The sequence below is a fragment of the Narcine bancroftii genome, chromosome 5 (genome assembly GCF_036971445.1).
Source record: "Narcine bancroftii isolate sNarBan1 chromosome 5, sNarBan1.hap1, whole genome shotgun sequence".
NCBI lineage: Eukaryota > Metazoa > Chordata > Chondrichthyes > Torpediniformes > Narcinidae > Narcine > Narcine bancroftii.
In genome coordinates this window covers 186543269-186568250 of record NC_091473.1, presented here as the reverse complement: position 1 = coordinate 186568250, position 24982 = coordinate 186543269, and the positions used below count along the sequence as shown (strand labels likewise).

The following is a 24982-nucleotide window of genomic DNA, read 5'->3' as shown; positions in this document are numbered from 1 at the left end:
TGCTTGCTGCTTGTGGATAAATAAATATTCGCAGGTGGGGGGTTAAATATGTGATGTTTTAATTACACAGTCTGACCTTGTAGGGGTACTGGAGTCATTTATGGGCCAGGGAATCAAAGGCTTATGGGGAGAAGACCGGGGCAGTGGGGCCAAGAGGGAGAATGGATCAGCTCATGTTAATTGGTGGGGCAGACTCAATGGGCTGAATGACCTGTTTCTGCATCTTTGTATTGTAGGGGGAGGTTTGAGAAAACGTTGAGATTCGCTATCAGAAACATTTTATTGAGACGTAATAAAACAGAAATGCAATATTACATGAAATTGCCTTAAGGCAGACAAAGATTCGCCATCCGTATTATCCGGCCGGCGCCCCTTACAGTAGGAGAATGGGAAGCAAAGGAAAGGCCCTTCAGAGTCGCCATTTGCCTGTGGATTTGCCTCTGCAGCCGCGTGGACCCCTGTTCGACCTGAGCGCCAGATCTGAACCTCCCGGCACGACGAGGAAGCCCTTCCGCGCCTGAGGCCGCATTGGGAGCCCCCCCAGCCCCCAGCGCCCTCTCGTATATTGGTTCTCACACTGGGTTCCCATGACCTGGTCTCCAGCGGCCTGGAGCAATTTTCTTTTCCATCCCACCCACCCGCCCGTTTCAAGGCTTCCTCCGGAATGCAGGTGTCCTGATAGAATTGTATAAAATTGTGAGGGGGAGAGGTCGGGTAAAAACCGTTAGTGGGGGTGTCTCAACCAGCCATTCACAATCTTTTTTCGGCGAGAGCCCCCCAGCCCCCCCCACCGAAGACTCTGCTTAAACCCTGGACTCCAATTCTTCAGTCTTCATTCTGACACCTTCCTGTTCTTTGCTTGTTCCTTGAAGAAGGGCTCAAGACCGAATTGTTGGGAACTTATCTTTACCTCTTCTGGGCGGCCAAGTTCTTTCAGCATTTTCTGTGTGTTTTTTAACTACAATTGCAGGGCCTGCAGACTTTAGCGTTTCACGATGTGCATCCCTGCCCTGCATTTAAGGTTTTGTAACGTGGCAGCTTTGCAAAACCTTGGTTAGAGCCCAGTTGGTGTATTATGCTCTGTTTGGGTCAGCTCGCTGCAGGAAGGATGTGGACACTGTAGAGAGGGTGCAGAGGAAATTCACAAGGAGGATAGGTTGAACAAAATTGGCCTTTTCTACTTGGAGCAACAGAGGAATTGGGGGGGGGGGGGGGGTGACCTGATAGAGGCATCCAAGATGATGAGAGGCATTGATTGTGTGGATTTTCCCAGGGCTATAATGGATAATATGGGGGGGGGGGGGGCAAGAGTTTCAAGATGCCTTGTTGGGGTGGGGGGATGTTCGAGGTAAGAGAGGGGTGGTGCACGAGGTAAGAGAGGGGTGGGTGCAGGGAATATGTTGCTGGCATGAGTGGTGGAGCAAGGACCACAGGATAGAGGGACGGGGCGAAGGAAAATGGGAGGGTTAAGCAGCGGGGAACTGGGCAGTCAGTGGAGTAGGTGACTGGGTTGGCCCGACCCCTCTAGTTTGAGACTTCCCTGCCCCGGGGTTGGGGGAGGGGGAAGAGGACGTCGACCATTCACTTCATCCATGTCCCACCACAAGGGCTGGTCCTGAGTTGTCAAATTCTAGGTCCTGGAGTCTGGCTGTATCAGGGTGGTGGTTTGCCAGTGGTTGAGAGTGCTACGTTGACATATAATTGGGACCACGCTTGGCGGCGAGGCTGGGAATTTGCCACAGAACAAATGTGTTGAGATGTGCTCTCCCCAAAGGAGTACTGGTGTTCTGAGTGACTGGGAATGAGGTGAGTTCTGGCCAGGTGATGGGAGCTTGGCCCGTCAGGAGGGGGTTTTAAATAGGTGGGGGTGGACCCTTCGGGTTGAGACCCTGATGAACCGCCAGCCGTCCCTTTGCCTCCTAAGCTTCGGAGCTCCTTCATCTCCTTTTCAGAGGGGCTTGGCCTGTCAGAAATTCTGGGTGGGGGTGGGGGGGGGGAACCCACACAGACACGGGGAGTACGTACAAAACTCCTTACAGATAGTGTTGATCCCTGGCGCCATAACACTGCTCAGCTAACCGTGCTGCCCTTGGCACGGGGTGGGAGGGGGTTATTGTTGTCCCCATTACCTGCCTGATAGAGGGTGCTTTCTTAAGACACCAGTCCTTGTAGATGTCTTCGATGAAGGGAGGACTGGGGCCAATGATGGTGCTGGCCAAGTTTACAGCCCTTGGAGCTTGTTCCTGTCCTGAGCGTCGGCACCTCCTTAGCAGACAGTGATGCCCCCCCACTACATGCCCCCCCCCCACTACATGCCCCCCACTACATGCCCCCCACTACATGCCCCCCACTACATGCCCCCCACTACATGCCCCCCACTACATGCCCCCCACTACATGCCCCCCACTACATGCCCCCACTACATGCCCCCCACTACATGCCCCCCACTACATGCCCCCCACTACATGCCCCCCACTACATGCCCCCCACTACATGCCCCCCCACTACATCCCCCCCACTACATCCCCCCCACTACATCCCCCCCACTACATCCCCCCCACTACATCCCCCCCCACTACATCCCCCCCCACTACATCCCCCCCCACCACATGCCCCCCCCACCACATGCCCCCCCCCCCCCCCACCACATGCCCCCCCCCACCACATGCCCCCCCCCCACCACATGTCCCCCCTTTGCTACCCACTGCTGGCCAAGAAACTTCAAAAAGGTGCGTCATCAAAGTATGTCGACGCTCTGTGCTGTTGTCAACATCGAGCACCGGCTCAGCAGGTTGTGCTGCTAATGTTCTTTGTCCTCTCTTTTACTTTTGACGAAAAAAACGTGCAGGCTATTTTCTCTTGATCAAAGGGCTGAATTTAATCTGAAACAGGAGCTCGCACTCAGGTACCGACGGGTGGGGACAGTGGGGGCTGGGAAGGAGGGTTGCAGCAGGTATCTGCTCGTCTGGACGCTGTGGCATCACCGTTTCCTGTTTGTACGGCCGCAGCATCTTGTTTTCAGCTCAGCAGATGCACGTCCCCAGGCCAGCCCCCACCCGACCAAGCCCTGGTTCTCCTCTCCTCCCCACCACTTCCCCACACCCCCCCCCCCCTCCTCCATCCTTTATTCCATCTGGTTTCAATCTCAGCAGATTTAGTGACCTCAGAGAGGGGGAGGGAAGGAGAGGGAGGGAGGGGGAGAGAAAGAGGGAGGGGAGGGGAGTGGGAGAGAGGGGGAAGGGGGAGAGGGGGGGGAGAGGAGGAGGAAGGCCCTGCTCCTGCCTTGGTTTGTGTCCTTCTCCCTGCCCTGGGATCAGTCCGTCCAAGCTACCGTCTCGATCTGTGGCGGTGCGGTTTGTGCCATGCTGTTACAGCGCCAGTGACTCGGGTTCGAATCTGGCACTGTCTGCAAGGAGTTTTTATGTTCTTCCCATCACCTGCGTGGGATTCGTCCAGGTGCTCCGGTTTCTTCCTACCCACATATGGGGTTGGAGGTTAATTTGGGGGTAATCGGGTGGCATGCGTTTGAATGGGTGGAATCTGCTTCTTGTTTTGTAACTAAAATGTAAATCTTCGGGGTTGTTGGTGAATCGGTGTATTCAGCTATTGGGCCGGACGGGCCCGTTACCGTGCTGTATGTCTAAGCTTGATAGAAAATTTGAAACACCACTCAAGTGGCCCAAAACCCTGGCACCTCTCGGGTCCGTTCACCATGGATCGTCTCATTTTCTGCCCAGGACTTCACTGGCCAGTCGCCCCCTCCTCAGTCGGTCGAGGAAGGTTCCTGGGATACCACAAGAAGCATCAGAGGGTTGGGGAAACTCAGCAGGTCAAACAGTGAACGTTGTACAGCAAAGATAAAGATACAGAACTAGCGTTTCGGGCTTGAGCCTGAATAAAATGGTGGTGGGGGGGGGTGGATGTCCCACAGACAGGAGGTAAGGGACGTAGGGGCACCCAGCAAACTGGGAGGGGGGTGGTGGCTCTGAGAATGGACAGGGAAGGGGGGTGGAGAGCTGGAGGTCAGGAGAGAGGGAGAGTGGGTAGTGGGCTGGCAGAAAGCGGAGAATTTGGAGTCGATGTAGAGGGTCAGGACAGAAAGTTACGTGTTGCTCCTCCAATTTACGGCTGTTCACTGACTTCTCTGGTTTATACTAGCCTCCATCGTCCCCCCCCCCACCTTCCCTGTCCATTTGCAGAGCCACCCCCCTGTTTGCTGGTTATCCACCTGTGACGTCCTGCCTGTAGGCCCGTGCTCCTTCCCCTACTTCCTCCTAAACCGTTTTGTTTGAGCGCCTGCCTACAACTTGCTCACACCTCGATGTCGGTTCTCTACCTTTCCCCAACCTCGTGCGCTCAGTTGCGGTCGGTGTCTGCGGACTTTGGTGTTTTGCTGATTCCATCATGAGCTGGGCTTGCAGGGGGAAGAGTCCCAGTTTTACTGTCCCCACCCCCCCCAAAACCGGGGAGTGCAACAGGTGGCCAAAGGACATGAGGTTGACGCATGCTCATTGTTGGGCCGGACCGGCGTGCAAGTTCACGTATAATATGGTGTCGGGGTTGTGGCGCCAGCACCCCGCATTTGAACCGGGCGCTGCCTGCCTGGAGTTTGTGCGTTCTCCCCCCCCCCAACGTCTGGGAGGGGGTTTTCTCCCTGAGGGGGCCTGAACTGTGCTGCTGGGTTCTGTGATCTCTGCTCGGTTTCCAAAACGCACGGGGGTTGTGGGTTAATTTGGGCAGCGTACCCGGAATCGCCTTCTACGTGCAAGTAAAAGCTGTTGAAGCAGCATTCTGCTTGTTGTAAGCATTGAACTCTCTCCCTGCATCTCTGCATTCACAGAGCCACCCGCCTTCTCCCTTGATCAATTCCCAGCTGTTCTTCCCCTGCCCTTCTATCCACATTCACCCATGGCCTCTCCTCCTCCCCCTGCCCTTCCTTCCTTCCCCTCCCCCCCCACCCCCCCCACCCGTTCAGCCATCTGCCTGCTTCATGTTCGTATGTTGACGAAGGGCTCTATCCCAAAGCGTTCGTTCATACATCTCAAATTCTAAGTTGTTTATCGGCCGAAGCGCACAATCGGACAAAGCTGCTTTCTCCGTTCCTCACTGCAAAAACGTTCAACCGCACACGGATGTAACACACATGGTGATGGACGTCAGGAGGACCAGTGATGGCCACCTTCCACTACACATCGGCGGCTGTGTGGAGGAGAGCACCAAATTCCTTGGAGTTCACTTAACCAGTAACCTATCGTGGACACTTGCCATCCCCTCACTTGTCAGGAAGGTGTGACGGCGATTGCACTTTACTGAGAAAACCGAAGTGAGCGAGGCTACCGCCCTGTCAACGGGAGCTCTATCGAGAGCGTCCTGGCCAGGCTGGGCCACTGTGTTGTTGCAGAGAAATGGATCGGAGGTCAATCCACAGGATCGGAGGTCAATCCACAGGATCAAAGGAGCAGCAGGGAGGACCACTGGGATCTTCCCCCTCCTCCCCCCCCATCCGCCATCGACCGGGACCGTTGTCTGAAGACGCGCAAAATCACGGAGGACCCCCTTCCCCCATCCCCGCACGTGGCATCTTTCAGCTGCTCCCGTCGGGGGAAGAGATCCAGGAGAATCAGAGCCATCGCCACCAGGCTGAGGAACAGGTTCGTTCCACGGGCAGCAGGGACGCTGAACAACCAAAGGAACCGCTCACACTAAACATTGGAGACTGACATTCATGAAACAATATTTGTTTGAATAATGAATACTTGTCCTGTGTGTGTACTGTTTGTCTGTATGTCTGTTATGTCTGGTTGTGTGTCTGTGTGTTTGGCACTGAGGACCGGAGAATGCTGTCCTGTCGGGTGGTACAATCAGATGGTGATAAATTTGACCCATGTACACAAACAATACACATACAGAGTGCGTATAAACAAATATTAAAAAATAGATCTTATTTGTTGAGTCAATAGTTGGGTCAGGCAGTGTTGTGTAACCACGAGCAGAGGGAAGAAGCAGGTTCCCAGGCCCAAGAGAAAGCCGTGTAGCTGTCCTCCCCCCCAGAAGCTCAGCGCTCTCCTGTTTGAGGGCGGTCAGGGTTAACCGCGCCTCCCACAGACACTGCATGAAGTCTCGTCTTTTTTGCGAATGGGTCTGGATTGGAAAATGGGATGTTGAATGACTTCATTCTCTCTGGCAGACTCCCCTATTCAGGGTCCCTCCACGCTTGTTAAAGAACAGAGGGAGAGGCGATTGAGCTCAGCAGGAAGCCAGTCTCAGTGGGACGTCGACCCCGGCAGCAGCCAGTGGATGTGGGGGGGGGTGGGCGGGGGGGGGGGGGTGGAGAGCAGCGCCCTGCAGGATCTCATGGGCCTCTCGCCCTTTGTTTGCCGACCTGGACTGCTCAAATTTCTCATTCTCTCCTGTTTTTCCTCCAGGTTCCCGTTGACTCATTCTCTCACTTTTCATTCCACCTTCTACCCTGCTCTTCTCCCAAGAAAGGGGAGCGGGCTATTCGGCCCATCGAGCCTGCTCTCCCATTCAATTAGATCACGGCTGATCTGATGATCGGCTTATCTTCACCGACCTGCCTTTCCCTCACATCCCTTCAGATTTGTTGTCAGAGGACATACAGGACCTCACATACAACCCCGAGATTTTTTTTTATTGCAGGCCAGGCAGAATTACCGCTTATTGGAAAAATCTGTGCACATAAACAAATAAAGAAATGTTAAAAGAACAGATTGTGCAATACAGAGAGAAGTAAAATCAATAATGTGCAAAGTTAAGAGTCTTTAAGTAAGTCCCTGATTATTTTTAAAGCTCTTTTTAAAATCCAGACACACAGCACGGTAACAGGCCCTATCGGCCCACAGGCCTGTGCCGCCCAATTGACATGCAACCCCCCCCCGATACGTTTTGAATGGTGGGAGGAAGCTGGGAGAATGTACAAACTCCCTGTGGCCAGCGTGGGGTTTGAATCCCGGTCGCTGGCATTGTGACAGCGTTGCGCTAACCGCGCCCTGCTCTCAATTGGCAGCCAGCGCAATTGGCTGTAACCGGATTTGCTGTCCGCTATCAAAGCGGAGAGCATTCTTCTGGTCCAGAGCATTTAATCAGTGTGAGGTGCCCCCCCCACCGAGATGTATGACGGACTATCTCGTTAACCTATAATTGGCCATTGAATGTCAAGACTCCATGAGACTACGGCTGGTCTCTGCTCGTGTGGGAGGGTGTCAACGCACAGACGTGTTAAACTGGGAAGTCTGCAGATTCTGGGGTTGGGGGAAATGCATAAAGTTTCTGTAGAAATTCAACATCTGTTGGAATTCAAGAGGGACCAGAGATCATTGCCTACCTGAAAAGACGGTTCTCCTTTCTTTCCTATGAACGCTGTGCGACCCGAGTTCCTCTGGCACATTTGTGTACTGAATCCACAATTGTGTTTTAGATTGTCTGTACATTAAAACCGCTGGTATCCCACACCTAAGGGCATTGGTAGATGCCGGATAACTGGTTGCTTGAAACTTGCTCTTATAATGTCTAACTAATACACCTGATATAAGTAAATTATCTGCTTAAAAGACAAAATACTACACTGTACTTGTATTGAACAAACTTCACTTGCATGAATACATAAACCTTAAAAGCATTTTCAAAACATTTAACCGTCATTGCATCTGCAGGTTCCTCCCCCTCCATGGAGCCGCCCAGAAGACGAATGATAACGTTATAAGCCCCTTTTCCACTGGCACCTTGTCCCAGGAATTAATGGGGAATTTACCGGTTAAGGGTCCGGTGGGAAAGGAGAATGACCGGTGTCGAATCACACCGGGGATTGATGGCCTCGACCCCTACTCACGTCGGCTGACGCCAGCGTGCCGATTAAATTGGTGAAAAGCGTGACAGCAGAAAGTCGCCCGTTTCCGGTTGAAGGTCAATTCTCCGATCCCTGGGGATGAGTGGGTTCAGTGGAAAAGCAATTGTGTCCCCAGTTAAGGGTGGCCCAGTGGAAATGGCTCAAAGGACTTCCTATCCCAGGACACTGCACAGCCGATTAACTGGGATGCCAGTCAAAAGGGGCTCTAGATAATTAGCACCCCCTTCCCCCAAGTTTGCAGATAAAGCCTCTGACCAGGGTTATCTATCTATAAATTTTTAGATTTTAAACATACAGCACGGTAACAGGCCATTTCGGGCCATGAGTCCAATTTACACTCCCGGTATGTTTGGAATGATGGGAGGAAACCAATCTTGGTGCTATTGCGTTTTTGCCACTGATTTTCGTTTGTACTCAGGATCTGATGCTTCTCGTGTCCGTGTCCAACAATAATTGGTCAGCATTGATGGGTTCCAGTTGCCTTGATACTGCTTTTTCAATGGTCATAACGTCCTGGTGGAACTTTTCACCGTGTTCGTCACTGATGGCACCAAGATCAGCCGGGAAGGCATCCACGTACGAATACAGAAAATGAATTTTCAATAACATGTTGGACTTCACAGTTTTTTTTAAACGCTTGAAGGATGTTAAAAGTATGAGATAAAAATCACAAAAATTTGTATTTGAAAAACAGTCTGTAATGGGAAAATTTTAAGTTGATGTTCGTGATCTGCAGCCCAAAATCCATGATAAACACCCAAAAGTGTTCAGGAAGTGAAATGCCTGTCGTCCAGTGTGATTAGATCTGTTTTCCCCTTGAGCCTTGGGGGCTGAGGGTGAGGTGTCACCGAGGCCCCCCCTGGGGTCGAAGGACTGCCTCGTAGGAGCTATGTTTCAGAACTGGTGTTCGAGAGGGGGTTGCGGGCCGGAAGGGCTCCCAAAAGGTGCCTTGGGCGCTGAAAGGCCTCCTCCTGACCGCTTCGGAGGTTCGGTTCTGGCGCTTGGGTTGAGCAGGAGTCTGTGCAGCCGCGGGGAGGTGCTGGAGGCGAATCCACGGACACTCGGTGATTCTGAAGGGACTCTCTTTTGCTTTTCTTTCTCCTATTGTTAGGGGTGCTGGGCAACACTCGTGGCAACTTGTTGGTTGACTTACTGCAGGCAAAAGTATTTATATTTTTAAACGTGCCAATAAAAGGACTGTGAGCCTCCACCACTAGGTTAAAGGGACAGCATAATTCCCAAGTTTAGTGTAGCCTTAATCTCTGGTAGGTTTATTGGAGATGATCTTGGATTTTCTCTGCTGGTTTCTTGTTGCCTTGTCTGCAGCCTCTCAGATGAGAGGTTAATGCTGGTTAGAGGGGGAGTCTGATCCCACTTACTGAAGCACAAAACCTGCAGGTGCCGAAACCTTCAGCAAACAGTGGGAAGCTGGAGGAACTCACGATGCAAGAGGGGTAGAGAAATGGGCCCTTCTAGTCTGCGCCAAACTATTATTCTGCCGTGTCCCACTGACCTGCACCCGGACCATATCCCACCTTTCCCCTCCCATCCACGAGCCTGTCGAAATTTTTCTTAAGCGTTAAAATTGAGCCCGCATTTATCAAGTCGGTTCGCTCCAAGCTCCCACCACTCTCGGTGTGAAAAAGTTGCCCAAAACCTTTCCCCTTTCATCCTTAATCTCTGTCCTCTGGTTTGTATCTCTCCTAAGCTCGCTGGAAAAAGCCGACTGGCAATTACTCTGTCTTTTCCCATTATAATTGTAAATATCTAATCTCTCCTCATTCTTCTACACTCAAGGGAATAAAGTCCGAACCTGTTCCCTTGTAACTTTGTTCCTCAAGTCCCGGCAACATCCTTGTGAATCTCCACTGCTCTCTCTCTCTCTCTCTCTCTCTCTCTCTCTCTCTCTCTCTCTTTCTCTCTCTGAAGACTGGGGAGAGAAATGGGGGGGGAGAATCGAGGGGGATTTCCCTCTGTCTCCTTTCACAGAACCAACATCAATTCTCACCTTTCCTTGTATCATAACCAGTTAACACTTTGTGCTTGTTGGTCTGGACTCCTCCCCTTTCTGTTCTCCCCCCACTTCCCACCCTTCTCTCCCCGGCCTTTTATTCAGGCGCCTGCCTGCCTACCTTGAAGAAGGCCTCGTGCCCAAACCACCGATAATGTATCTTGACATCCCATGGACACTGCGAGGCAGGCTCAGTGCCTCCAGCTTTCCTGTGTGTTTTGACATGAGGCTGCCTTCAAACTTGTCACGGTTCAGGAGGCCTCGTGAAGTGGTGCATTTTGGAAGGTAAAGCCTAAAGGCCGATTAGCGGCAGGATTTGTAACAGTGTGGAAGAACAGAGGGGCCTCGGGTGGGGTGGGGTCCAAATCCATAGATCTCGCAAAATTGTTGCGTAGATTGACAGGGTAGTTAAGGAAGCTTGTGGAAGGCTAGCCTTGATTAGTTGGGGGATTGGGATCTGAGAGGTCATGTTGCAGCTCTATAAAACTCTGGTTAGACCCCACTTGGAAAATTGTGTTCAGTTCTGGTCGTCTCATTACAGGAAGGATGCGGAAGCTTTGGAGAGAGTGTGGAGGAGATTGACCAGGATGTTGCCTGGATTGGAGATTGAGGCAAGGTTAATAGAGCCAGGGCATTGGGTTTCTTTGCACCACATCCCACCTCCAGCCCATCTTATACATTAGGTGCTCTGTGGTGAGTAAGGGATTACTTAAGGTGGTACGTGAGCGGAGAACCACTGAGCAGGGGTGTACAAGATTATGAAAGGTAGGGTGGGCGGCCAGCTCCAGAGGACATCTGAATGGAGTGAGGGGAGGAATGTTCAAAGGAGATGTCAGGGGTAGGTGTTTTACACAGAGAGAGGTGGGTGGCTGGAATTTATTGCTGGGTGTGGGAATGGAAGCTGGTGCAAATACGGGGTATACCTCGCTTTACGAAACTAGAGCGTTCTTAGGAAATGGCACAAACGAAGACTTGTTCATTACTATCGGAGACTATTTGCATAAAAACCTTCCAAATCCTTTTGTGAAAGTGAACACGGCTTTCACCGTGAAAGCGAATTTTCATAATTTGAGTATTCGTATTCGCAAAGCAGGGTGTACCTGAACTGTTAGACGGACACATAGATGCAAGCACATCAGAGGGTTACGGTTGAGGTAGGAAGGGGTTAGATCAGTAATCCCTCTGCCATTGGTGCTAGGTGATTAGTAAGGGTTTGCTTAAGGTGGGATCTGGGTGGGAAGGGAAGGTTGAGAACCACTGCCCTAGACCCAAATGTTACTGAAATATTTTGCTTGAGAAAAATTGCCCATTTTCTTTGGAGTTGTGAATCCGTCCACATAACGAGTCAATGAGGGATGATTAAAACGGGGGTTTTCAAACCTTTTTCCTTCCACAATCTTGAGCAATCCCTTACTAATCACAGAGCACCGATGGCATAGGGATTACTTAAAGTGGGATGTGAGTGGAAAGAGAAAGGTTGAAATCCACTGGGTTAGATTGTTGCATAAGTTGATGCAGGTCAGCAAAACATTGTGGGCCAAAGGGCCTGTACCGTGCTGCCGTGTTCAATGTTTTAAGATTACCGACGTTTATGCGACACGTTTCAGATTCTGTTTATAGTGAGGTTTGAGTTCTGTCTGGAAGAAATTACGGGTTGGATTTTGTATTTAATTTGGAGCTCCCTTCTCTGAACAGGAATCAACGCCAATTCACTTGTTGATTTTTAAACCTGAGACTGATAAATTGTTGTTAATCAAATGCTATTCAATTATGTTGGCAAAGGTGAGGTTTGGGCCACCAATCATTTTAGACCATATCCACCGGCAGAGTTGACCCAAAAGGCTTATGTCTGTTCGCACTGTCATCTGTCCCAACGAAGCAGGTACGATCTCTGCCACAGATTCCATCCTTCGTATGCTAACTAAGAATGGTGCCTTTTGACCAGCCCTAATCTCTCGTACTTGCAAGCATGTTCCCAAAACATATTTTCCCACTTCCCTCCCACTTTTCTAAGTTTGGTTTTCTCGAATCCAGAATGTCGCAAGTGTTCCACCGACCGCAAATGCAGAGGCCATTACAGGAGACACAGCAGCGCATTTCAGTTTGGATTTAGAACACGGTAACAGGCCCTATCGATCTACGCTGCTGTCGCGCCAGGGACTGGGTTTAGAATCCACCACTGTCTGTAATACGTTGTCCCCGCATCTGCGTGAGTCACCACCGGGTGCTGCCCAATGACACCCCATTAACCTATGCCCCCTGGTACGTTTTTGAACGGTGGGAGGGAACCAGAGGCCCTCCGGGGAAAACCCACGTGGACATTTAGAGAGCGTACAAACCCTTTACAGACAGCGTGGGATTCGAACCCCGGTTCCGATAACGGTTACATCAACCAAGCTGTTCTTTTATTTATACTTAGAAAACTTAACTTTTTTTTGAACGTTCAGCAGGAAAAATTGTATTTCCACCTTGCTTGGGCAGGGAATGACACAGATAGACGTGCTAGGAGACTTCGGAAACTTTTACGTTAGTGCTGAGATTCATGATCATTGAGTGAGAGAACCATCTGACCCCACCGGGGCTGAATAATGATCTTATAAATATTGGCAGACAACTTTTCTTTATTTCTGGCACCAGATTATGGGCTAGAACACTGGATAATATCGGAGCAGGTGGGTCAGTGAAAGGACCAAATGCCACCTGCAATCTGGCCCTGAAGGGCAGTCCGGTGTGGGAGCAGAGGTTGAGTTGTATTTAATGATCTTTGAAATTTGTTTTGAAATTCAGCTTGGGAATGAGCGGCGAGGTGGGGAACGCTGGACAATAAGTTTTTTTTCAAACTGTTTGCCTCCTGAAAAAAAAATTGGGGATCGTGATAGGCAACATCAAGCTGAACACAAAGATCATTTCAGATTTGCTGTATCACATAGAAAGTTGGAAAAAAATTTAATCAGGGGTTCTCGACCTTTTTCTTTCCACTCACATCCCACATTAAGTAATCCTGATGCCATCAGTGCTCTGGGATTAGTGAGGGGTTACTAAAGGAAGGGTTTGGATGGGAAGGGAAGGTTGAAAATCACTGCTTCAGACCCAATTGTTACTGAAATATTTTGCTTGAGAAAAATTGTCACTGGCCCATTTCCGTTGGAGTTCTAAAACCGTGCACATAATCATACAGTTAGGGACAATTAAAACAGTGGTTTTCAAACTTTTTCTTTCACCCGCATCCCACCATAAGCAATCCTTTACTAATCACAGAGCACTGATGGCTTTGGGAATACTTAAAGTGGGATGTGAGTGGAAAGAAAAAGGTTGAGAACCTCTGCTCTAAACAAACTTTGATTGAATGCAGCTCGTTTAATCACGTAATGATGCTGACATGTTGCCTGAGTTCAGCTCACCTAAAAATATTTTGCCACTGATTTTTGTTTGTACTCAGCATCTGATGCCCCTCATGTCAGTGTCTGACAATAGTCGACTGGCATTGATGGGTTCTGGTTGCCCTGCTGCTGCTTTTCCGTGGTCGCGATGACCGGGTGGAACTTCCACCATTAGACTGCAGGCAATGGATGACCATCGATGAGTTTTTACTGTGCGATTTACACTGTGGGATTCCTCCAAAAAAAAATTGCAGGGGTCCTGCAGGATAAATTGCGAGGCAGGAATGGACTGAAAATTCCCACTTGTTCCTTCGGCGACCCGTGCAGTGGCAAAATTCTTTGTTGGGCACTGACACGAGAGGCATCAGATGACGCAGTTTTTCATCACTGCTGGCCCCAAGATCTGCAGGGAAGAAGTCTCCAAGTGCGAATTTTCAATGACGTTGCGCTTCATGGTTTTACAAGCTTGAAAAAAATATGACAGGAAATCACGTTATATCTAAAAAGCAATAAAAAATGACAGGAAACTTTTTTTCAGCTGATTTTCATGATCAGCAGCTCCAAATCCATAAAATGCACCCAGCAGACAGTGTGCTGAAATCAGTGATATCCCTGGCATTCTAAACCTCAGAGACTTGATCTTAAATCTCCGAGATCTTAAATGTGCTGAAATAGAACGTAATCTACTTAATTACCGACATCCCCAGCCTTAATTCGCCCAGAATTAGCCTATGGTATGTATGAAAGGCTTTTGCAGTTGGATTTTATTTTGATTGCGACCCCTGATGACCTCGAGCAGTCCGGGGTGGGTGGGGGGCGGTACAGAGGATATTTACCCAGATTGAGGCAATGTTAACAGAGCTGAGGCTTGTTGGAGTGACACAGGACAGGAGGGGAGTAAAGCATGAAGGTCTGCAGACGCCGTGATTGAATGCCGGAGAAACTCAGCAGGTCAACCAGTGAACTGCAGCGAAGTCTTCTAGACTGGGGTACTACGGACGCTGGGGTCCACGTTGCGGAGTTGCTGTACACGTCGTCCAAGTTGATGCATACGCTGTGGGGTCTAGCGCAAGGCTGACACCTCCAGGCTTGCAGGCTGGGCCTATGTATGTCACTGCTTCTGTCACACGGACAGGAAGTGATGTCATCAGTGGCACCATTGGCCCGGATTAAAAACACCGACCTGGTGGGGAGCGCCCCAGGCGGAAGATTAAATGCGGCTCCTCCAATTTACGGGTGACCCTGGTTTGACTGAGAAGAGAGCCGACTTGATAGAGGTCCACAAGATTACGAGAGGCATAGATCGCATGGACAGCCAGCATCTTTTTGCCGGGATGAGAGAAGCAAATCCTAGAGCATATCTGTATGAGGTGAAGGGAGGAAGATTCAGGTGAGATGTCAGGGGTAAGTTTTTACCTGGAGAGTGGTGGGTGCCTGAAATTCATTGCCGGGGTGGTGTTGGAGGCTTGGAAACTGGAGGCCTTTTGGAAGATTCAGACAGCACATGGCTACAAGAAAAATTAAAGGTTACGGTTTTGAGTGACGGAAGGTTTAGATTGTTGAGTAGGCTTATATAGATTGGTACAACATTGTGGGCTGAAGGGCCTGTACTGTGCTGTAATGTTCTATGTTCAAACAATTATTTTGAATTACTGGGAGCCCACAGGGATGCAGCTGTAGAACATAGGAAGGGTTCTTAAATGAGTGTCTGACGGTGGAGGGGGAGCAGCTGTTCGTGAACCCAATGGGTGCGAGCTTTGTGGCCCCTACACCTCTCTCCTGATGGCGGCAGCAGTGAGAACAGGGTGGTGAGTTGAGAGGCCGGTGCAGATCCTCGACAATCGCTGCTGTTCTCCCGACGTGCAGCGTTGCACGTTGATGTTCTCGACGGTGGGGAGGGTTTTGCCGGTGACATCCTGGGCTGTGTCCACTACCTTCTGCAGGGCTTCACACTCAGATTGGATATGATGAGAGGAAAGGCCAGAATTGATTTTTGAGACTGAGGGGGGGAGAGAGAGAGAGAGAGAGAGAGAGAGAGAGAGAGAGAGAGAGAGAGAGAGAGAGAGAGAGAGAGTGTGAGAGAGAGAGAGAGAGAGTGTGAGAGAGAGTGAGAGAGAGAGAGAACTGGAGGAAAGGAGCCAGGGTGGGGGCGCTGATGGAAAGCGGAGAAGTCGACGTTAATGCCGTCCGGTTGGAGGGAGCCCAGATGGAAGATGAAGGATTATCCCTCCAATTTGTAGATGATTCACGTCTGGCAGGGCATGAGACCGCGGACCAGCATGGACACTCATTTCAGTACCCCGTCCCATTCCCTTGCCTTCATGGTCTCATACCAATTCTCTTCAAACCCAGCATGGAGTCTTCTCCATGATTGTGTCAGCACCGAAGCCCCAGGATAGATTTTTCAGAGATGCTGACGCCCCAGGAATTTGAGCTTCTTAACTCTTTCCACTGAGGATGGGTTTGCGTTCTTCGAATTTTCCCCTCCTGAAGCCCACCAACGGCTCCTTAGTTTTGCCATCGTTGAGCAGGTTCTTGTCGCGACTCCCCTCAGCGAGCTGGTCTCTCTCCCTCCTGTCCGCTTCCTCATTGCCGTCCGCGATTCTGCTGACATCGGCTGATTTGTAGACGGCCTTCGAACTGTGCCCAGTGCAGACCGAGCAGAGCAGAGGGCAAAGCACACACCCTGGAGCAGTGTCTGCTAAATCCGTACTAAAAATAAAACCTAATCTCATTATTTCTGACTGTTGTTCATGAAAGAGAGGACGTGCATTTCTATGACCTCCTCTTCAGCCCCATCCAAAAGAGCCGCTGAAGTGACCTCTTGTATCAAAGTTAGAGGACGCTCTATGGTAAAATCACAGAGATGCTGGAGAAACTCGGTTGGTCTTGCAGCGTCCAGAGGAGGTGAGGGTATGTTACCGACGTTTTGGGCCTGAGCCCTTTGTCAAGGTGCGAGTGGAAAGCAGGCAGGCGTCGGAATTAAAAGGCTGAGGGAGAAGGGAAGAGTGGGCAGGCAGTTGGAGGTCAGACCCACAGGCCAGAAGGCGTGTCGTCGGGTATGGATGGGACACAGCAGAGAGGAGAGGTGAGAAATGACTGGGATGGGGCGGGGGGGGACTGGAGATTTGTTTTTGGGTCTGTGGAAATTCAGCTGGGGGCGAGGTGGAGGAGCTGGATGGAAAGATGGGGATCTAACGGAAACCAGAGAGGTGCCATCCCAGTTGGAGGACGATGAGGTGGTGTTCCTTCAATTTGCGTCTTGCGTGCCCGAGACTGTGGACGGACATGTTGGGAAGGGAATGGTGGGGGGGGGGGGGGGGGGGGCGCAGGGAATTGAAATGGGTGGTCCACGCTATTGTGGCGAACGGAGCCAGGGTGCTCAACAAATCGATCTCCCAGGCTGTGCCCAGTCTCCCCGAAGCCCTTGGGCAATTGGTCAGATCTGATGTTCACCACTCAGTCACCAAAAAGGTGAAGAAAGCAGAAATTCCTTTCCTGTCCTCTCCATCTCCAATGATCGACTCTTACCTGTTGACCTGTGCTCCCAATCTTGTAATTCAAGTGCCTGCCTACTTTTGGCTTGTACCTTGTACAGGACCAAGACATGGGCAATATATCTTTACCTCCTATTGAGGGAGTGCAGTGTGGATTCCCGGGTTAGTTCCCGGGATGGTGGGATTGATGAAAGGTTGGATAAACTGGGGTTGTATACATTGGAATTTAGAAGGACTAGGGGAGAGATGATTCAGGTATATAAGGGATCGGACAGGATAGAAATTGATTACATGTTCCTGATGTTGGGGGAGATCAGAACTAGAGGCCATAGTTTAAGGATATAGGGAAGGCCCTTTAGAACGGAGATGAGAGAATTTTTTTTAATCCAGAGGGTTTTGTTGGTCTGTGGAACGCAGAGGGTGGTAGAGACGGGTTCTCTGGATACGTTCAAGATGGATTTGGATAAGGGTCTTGTGGACAGGGGAATTAAGGGTTAGGTGGAGAAGGTAGGGATGAGATGAAGTGAGTCAGCCATGAGTGGCGGTGCTGGCTTGAAGAGCCAAATAGCTTGCTCAGCACCTATTGTCCCATGGAGGCTGCGTGATTGGCTGAGTTTCTGTACCATTTCTGTATGTACGGCAGTGTCCTGCGTTTGTTTGAACGGATTGATTGCAGTGTAACTCCGTTGACTTGGGAACTGCAGCAAACATCTCCTCACACAGCAGACTCGTGCAACTCGGTCTGTGTTTTTAACAGCAGCATCTCCCAATGGGAAGCAGTCAAAGAGAGTGGGGAATGCTTTGCCGTGAATAGACTCCTGTGAGCGTCATTAACTAATTCAGCATCTGTAGGATGGCCTTGCTATTAAACAGCTCCAGCTCCAGCAACCTGCGTTCTAATCTGTAAGGCATTTGTGCATTCTTCGCCTGTCTTCATGGGTTGCCTCTGGGTGCTCCGGTTTCCTCCCAACCTCCAAAACTGTGTGGGTTGTAAGTTAATGGTGGCGGGGGGAGGGGGGGTTGTATTTAAGATATAGGAGCAGAAATAGGCTATTCAGCCCATTGAGTTCTCTCCATAACTTGGAGATCAACAGCAATCCTCACAGACCTGCACCACCCGCTCTGTTCTCGCTGCCACCATCAGGAAAGGGGGTGCAGGGGCCACAGGCCTTGCACCCACCAGGTCCAGGAGCAGCTGCACCCCCTCCACTGTCAGACCCTTCAACAACAAACTCAATCAGGGGCTTGTTTAAGGACTTGATTTTTTTTCTCTCTCTGTATTGCACATTTCTTTATTGGTCAACACGTGTATGTTGAGTGCAGTTTTTTTTTGCATTACCAATAAGTGCCTGGCCCGCAGGAAAAATAACCTTGGGGTTGTACATGGGTTGTGTATGTGCTCTGACAGTAAATCTGAAATAATCAAGAACCTATCAATCGCTGCCTTAAATCACTGCCGTCATTGGGGGCCGGACCTCTCTGGGTGACACCATCAGAGGGGGTGACACCAAAACGTTTGTGCAGTGTTCCAGCAGAAATGTATTATTTTTCATGAAAATAATCCCTGGAGTTAGTTACAACAACAAAAACATTTTTCGTCAGCCCAGCTTATTCCTACGAGGCTAAAACTCAACGCTCATTTACTTTTTGAACCTCCTAGTGTGCGGTCGTAATCCCCCCGAAGACAACGACCCTTTGAATCTCGTGGTTTCGTCTGCAAAAGCAAGCGTTATTTTTGTTGCTGATGTGCGAGTGAAATTCTAATTTAGAGGTGTAATGTTGTTTACCTGGCTCCTGTTGCATTCAGTGGTGCACGGGAATTACCGTTTACCACTAACATTCGTACAAAAAAAAGTTACTGAGAATTCTGCCTGCTCTGGTACGGGAGGAGGTGCGTGGAAGGTGGGGGGGGGTGCGTTGGGGGGTGACATTATGAGTTACCGCACTGTATAACACCAACCTTGGTGACATCACTGTCTGAAATACCTCATGGATGTGATGGGCTGCTACCATTGCTGTTGTCTGAATTTTAAAAAAAGTCTCAGAATCAGGTCAGTTGTCCTGAACGGGTCACGAAATCGGTTATCTCTCTGCAGCAATTTTATGCGGCATAAGGGACAAAAAATTATGGTTCCGTTAACACAAGATTCTAAAAAAAAATAAAGAATGAGTGCGTCACAGAGAAAAAGTGTGGTTTGTTTTCCGTTCAGGAATCTGATGGCAGAGGAGAGGAAGCCGTCCTTGCGTTCGACTTCAAGCTCCTGAACCTCCTTCCTGATGGTAGCCAAATGAGGGGGGGGGGGGTGTCCTTGAGGATAGAGGCGACTTTCTTGAGTGGGTTGGTGCTGCAGGGGTCGGTGCTGGGCCCGCAGCTGTTTGCCATTCGCATTGAGAGGAGAGGACAGAGGGCAGTGTGGCCAAGTTCGCGGGTAACACTAAATTGAGTGGAAAAGCAAAGTGTGGGGAGGATGCGGAGAGAAGAATCATGGAGTGGGCAGATGGAAAACAACGTTAGTAAATGTTAGGTCATCCACTTTGGAAGGAAAAAAAGAAGAGGAGATTATTATTTAAATCGTGAAAGACTGCAGCCTGCTGGAGTAGGGGAGGTCTTGGGCATGAATCGCAAAAGGTTGGGTTGCAGGTGCAGCAGGTTATTAAGGCAAATGGAATGTTGGCCTTCATCGCTAGAGGAATGAATTAAGAGCAGGGAGATTCTGCTGCTACTGTACAAGGTCTTGTGATGAGGCTGCGTCTGGAGAACAGCGTGCAGTTCTGGTCTCCCTTACTCGAGGAAAGATGAACTGTCCTTGGAGGCGGAGCAGAGGGGGTTGACCAGGTTGATCCCGGAGATGAGGTGGTTGACCTATGAGGAGAGACTCCCATCGCCTGGGATTACACTCACTCGAATACATGAGAGGAGATCTTGTATCAAATTATGAAAGGGACAGGTGAAATAGAGGCAGGAAAATTGTCTTCGCTGGTCGGTGAGGCCAGAACTAGGGGTCACAGCCTCAAGATTCAGATTTAAAACGGAAATGAGGAAAAACTGCTTTTCCCAGAGAGCTGTGAACCTGTGGAATTCTCTGCCCAGGGAAGCAGTTGGGGGCGACTTCATTAAACCTAGTTAAGGTTCAGTTAGATAGATTTTTACATTGTTAAAAAAAGGAATTAAGGGACATGGGGGGGGGGGGGAAGGCAGTTCGGTGGAGTTCAGTCAATGATCAGATCAGCCATGATCTCATTGAATGGCTCGACGGGCCAAATGGCTGACTCCTGCTCCTATTTCTTGTGTTCACTGGGCTCTTGTCGATGTCCTCGACGGAACGGAGGCTGGTCCCCGTGATGGTGCGAAGCTGAGCTTAGATTTAAGATTCCAATGTTGTACATAACATGTAATATTACACAAAGTTGCCTTCTGCCTGGCCCTTGCAGAATGAGAAAAAGGAGAGACTCTGGGCCTTTCTGGGCTGTAAAGCCGCAGTATTTCCGTAGACCTGACCTGCCTTGGGGAGCTGGCTTACGTTTTCACACTGAGCGCAGAAAAGCCGCCTCCGTGCGATACTCTTGCGCTACAAGCTGGCTTCCCGAAGCAAAGGAGGCGGGGCATTTATCGCAACAACATCAGGGTCCATGTGACGTGAAGCATACGCGCACCCGGAAGTGTCACAGCTGCGTGCTCAAAATGGCGGGTGGGGCCACAGATGAGTTTGACAGCCTTGTACATTCTGTTCTGCCTTTCAACTCGATCCAAGCTGCTGCACGTCGTAATCGAAATGATTTAAGTGACGTCGCAGTCGTCAGAAGTACGTCGTTGTGCGATCAGTAACACAATTTTGGCATAATCAGCCCTTCCCATTTTGACTCGGCAAGATGGGTATACCATTTTAGATTGGTCATGGAGCACTATGCTCCACTACTGGCAGTACCGTTCTTGGCAGATTGAAGATGGGTGAGTTTGGACCCACCCCCCCCACCATCTGCCTTCAATTTTTTTTACACCGAGCTCAAAGGCGGATAAAATTCAGCTTTTAGCTCTGTGTAAAAGCCGCCACTGAATATCTGTGGTTCACCTCCGGTGCTCCCGCCAGATTCCTGCTCAATCCGTCGGTTGCCCAAGCTCCAGATCCGAAGCTCTGACACGATCAGGAAGCCTTCAGCGCCCAGGGCTCTTCGGGAACCCTTCTTGCCCTCAACTAATGTGGGTCTCCTGACCGCAAGTTGCCAGCAGCCTGCGGGGGAGGGGGGGGAATCGCAGAACCCATTGCCCATCTGCCGCCGTGGTCACTGTCCTGTGCGGTCATCTCCTCTGCTTCTACTCCACTGCTAGTCTACTTCACTTCTAGTCCACTGCTCCCTGGAGTTTGTAACCCCTTGCGGTCACCTCTTCCTGTCCTGTGCATTGGTCCCTCCATTCCAGACAGTGATGCAACCAGTCCCCTCTCCATGATGCACCTGTAGAAATTTGCAATGTCTTTGGTGACATGCCGAAACTCCTCAAAATTCTTCACAACGTATCTTGGGTGGGGGGGAAGAGGTAATTCTGCCTGGCCCGCAGGTGTCAAGTATGTTCTCTGACAATAAACCTGAAATCTGACTGAGTACTTGGTTTGATCTGCTGACTTTCCCCGCTTTGCAGTATTACTAGAAAGTTCAAGTGCTCCGTACGAATTAACCCACCTTCTAAGTGCATCTGTTTGGAGATGGCAGTGGAGTTAGAATGGTGCAGTTGGCCTCAGTAACCACATTACCAGATTTTCAGTTTGGACAAGAAATCAAACCCACTTTTGATCTTTTCATCGTTAAGCTTTCTACCTTCCTGAATCCCTGCCAGGACTCTGCATTATCTGGTTCTTGGAAAGATCTGCCTGGCAAAAAACGCGTCACATTGAAAAATCTCCCTTGATTAAAAGATTCTGGGTGTCCTAACGATGAAACAGCATGTAAGTTTAAACGTTGCAGAATTTGAAATGGGGTGGGGGGAAGAAATCAATTAAATTCAAATTACATTAGCCCAAACAACTGCATTCCGCCTTCTCGTGAACTCTTGCTTTTGTAAAACGACACTGCACAGAAGGTCGTTTGACCTGCCCGCCTGTCCCTGCCCTGATTCCAATGCTGTTCAGTGTAAAGAACCAAGAAAGAAATTGGTTTCTTCGCTGGTCTCTCCCCGATTAAGCTGACGTGCTTCACTCCTCTACTGTGAGCTGAGTTGAGAACCTGGTTCAAGATCAGCTTGGTTTCGGATGTTGTGCATTCTTCCTGATGTTGCACATTCATCTACCTACCTTTCTCTCTCTCCCTCTCTGTCTACTCACTCACTCTCTCTCTCTCTCCCTATATCTTATCTTCTCTTCCTATCTTTCTACCTCTCTCCCTATCTTTCTATCTCTCGCCCTATCTTTCTATCTCTCTCGCTCTATCTCTCTCTCGCCCTATCTTTCTATCTCTCTCTCTCGCCCTATCTTTCTATTTCTCTCTCTCTATTTCTCTCTCCAGCAATTAAACAACACTGATTTTTGTGGAGCACCACTGGTCTTGGACCTAATAACCCCCTTCCACTGTTATATTTCCACAGGACAACCAACTCCAAACCATCAATGTGCAGTCTATCCCATTCACCTTGACCTTCCAGAGCAGCACCCCCCACGGATTCTTGTCAGAATTACTGACCAAAGTCCATTTATACAAAATGCATAGCCTTGCCCATGTTGTTACCTTCTCAAAAAAAACCTCCATCGACTTTGTGTTTCCGGTGTTTTTATTTGTTTGTATTTTTTTTTATTTTTAAATTTTTTATTTTTCACACCATAAACCACATTCACCATGATACATACTTTTTCCTTTTCAAATATATACAGTGCCATTATTTGTTTGTATATTGTGATTGAATTGGCAACTTGAGGAACACAAGTAACCAAAGGCCTCTATTCTCCGGATCATTAATACAGAGCAAATTCTTACAGTGCGGCTAACATAGCAGAACGAGGAGCTCTTGGGTCAGAATGGGAGGGGTAAGCCGTTAAGAACTGAAAGAATAAATTTCATCACTCAAAGGGTGGTGAATCTGTGGAATTCTTTGTGCTGTAGAGGATGCCAGTAGTTACATTCAAAACAGATTCCTGAACGTAGGAATTCAGACATGTGTGGATAAGGCAGCAAAGTCCAGCGGAGATGGAATCCCAGCCATGACCTTGTGGTGTGATGGCTCCATAACTTCCGGCCCTTTATCTAGTGTTTTTTTTGCTCTTCCAGTTACTCTTTCTCTTCTGTCTCTCCCATCCGCAGCCTTTCTCTCTCACACCCCCACTCTTCTCTTCTTCCTTTCCCCTCCTCTTTCCCTCTCATTGTCTCCTTTTTCTTTCATTAATTCATTCCCCTCCTCACTCCCTCACTCTCTCTGCCACTTTCTCTCTCGCCCCTCCCTCTCTCTTTCTCCATCCCTACTCTATTCCAGTAAACAAACGAATTACTCAGAAACACGAAGGCTAGGTGTCGTGCCTATAAATTCAAAGCTAAATATTGCACTGTTCGCGGCTGCAGGTCTGTCTGCTGATAAATGTTTAATGACACAAGAGTTTATTTTTAGTGGGAGATTCTCGAGGCCAGTGTTGTGGAGGTTTAATGACCCAAATGGTCAGATTTCTCCCTGAGGCTTGGCACTTCGCTTCTTTGTCTCCTTGTTACTGGGATATTACTTTTATTTTCCACTCTTATTGGGGCAGAATCTTTTCCACCCAAGGTTCACTTTTCTCCCAAGATAAAGAACAATAATCCTGCCATGATTTCAGTGCAGAACGAATACAAGGATGAAGGTTCTTTTCTTGCCGTGTAATAAAGTAGATGTAATATTACACAAAACTGCATTTTGTCTGCTGTAAGGCAAAGATTTGTCATCAGTAGAAAGTGCCCGGTGCCTCTCACAGCCAGAGAGAGAGAAGCAGAAGAGAGTTTCCTCACCCCCAGAGTCCACAGATTTGCCTCCAGTGCTTCTGCAGCCACACAGAGCCCAGTCCAATCCGCCTTGAACGCAAACTCCAGACCCAAACCTCCGACACGATCAGGAAGCCTCCAGTGCCCTTGGCTCGCTCTCGCGTCCTGGCGCCCCTTCAGCCAGTCTCGAGCAGCCAGCCAGCAGCCTGGTGTGTGCCGACAGCAGCCTTCATGGGTTCCTTGCCTCGAGTTGTGCGTTATGTGTTGCAGAGCCCCGTGCTGGACCCTTCCCACCTCCCCCCCCACCCATGCCATAGGCTCGTCTCCTCTGCTTCTCCTTCAGGGTGGGTTCTCCCCATTTTCTGGTGCCCTGTGCCAGTCGTCTGTTTCCCCAGAGTCTGCAACCTCTCACGGCTGCTGCCGGACACAGGCACTGCCAATTTGGGCCCAGACCTCCGCGGTTGCAGGATTTAAAAATAAGCCTGTACGGAGCCAACTGTAGTTTGACTGGGCAATAGGATCCCGTTGTTTCTGCTCTCCCTGGGTCTGCAGCAGTGCAGACGTTGTAGCCACTCTGGTAGCGCCGCCATTTTTCTTTCGGCCATGTTGGTCTTGAATGATTCCACCATGACTGTCTGGCCAGGCACAATTCTAAAGCTACCTACAAATTCGTCGACGACACCACGGTCGTCGGCAGAATCACAAACGGTGATGAGGAAACGTGCAGGAGCGAGATCAGTCAGCTCCATGAGTGATGCAGAACCAAGGTGCTGATTTTGGACTTCAGGAGGAAGTCAGGGGAACGTGACCCAGTCCTTATCTAGGGGTCAGCAATGGAGAGGGTCAAGAACCTCAAATTCCTGGGCATCAAAAATCTCCAGGGATCCGTCCACGTCGATGCAATCACCAAGGAGGCTCACCAGCGGCTACACTTTGTGAAGAGTTTGAGGGGATTCGGTACTGTTGCTGAAGATCTCTTAAAAACTTCTGCAGGTGGACCGCGGAGAGCATTCTGGCCGGTTGCATCAGTGTCTGGTACGGGAGTGCCAACGCTCAGGACAAGAATAAACTCCAGAGGATTGTTAACTCGGCCTGCGACATCACAGGCACCAGACTTCACTCCATCGAGTATGTTTTACTAGAGACAGACGGTGCCTTAAAAAAGCAGCCTCTACCCTCACGGACCCCCCCACCACCCAGGCCGTGGCCTCTTCACTCTGCCACCATCAGGGAAAAGGTACAGGAGGCTGACGTCTAGCACCGAGTGGCTCAAGGACGGCTTCTTCCCCTCCGCCAT

The 24982-nt window shown here is 49.8% G+C and overlaps 1 protein-coding gene across 3 annotated transcripts in view; it reads left to right on the top strand.

The window, feature by feature from the left end:
* The window catches only part of LOC138764357 (transcription factor 12-like), a 117928-nt gene that overhangs the window by 4175 nt on the left and 88771 nt on the right, over nt 1-24982 (top strand). Inside the window, exon 1 of one of the 3 annotated variants that reach the window (XM_069940181.1) lies at nt 2782-2905. The exons of the other annotated variants lie outside the window; for them this stretch is intronic. The gene's annotated coding sequence lies outside the window, so the exon portion shown is untranslated. Of the gene's footprint in view, nt 1-2781; nt 2906-24982 lie in introns of those variants that run through there. 3 annotated transcript variants of the gene reach the window in all.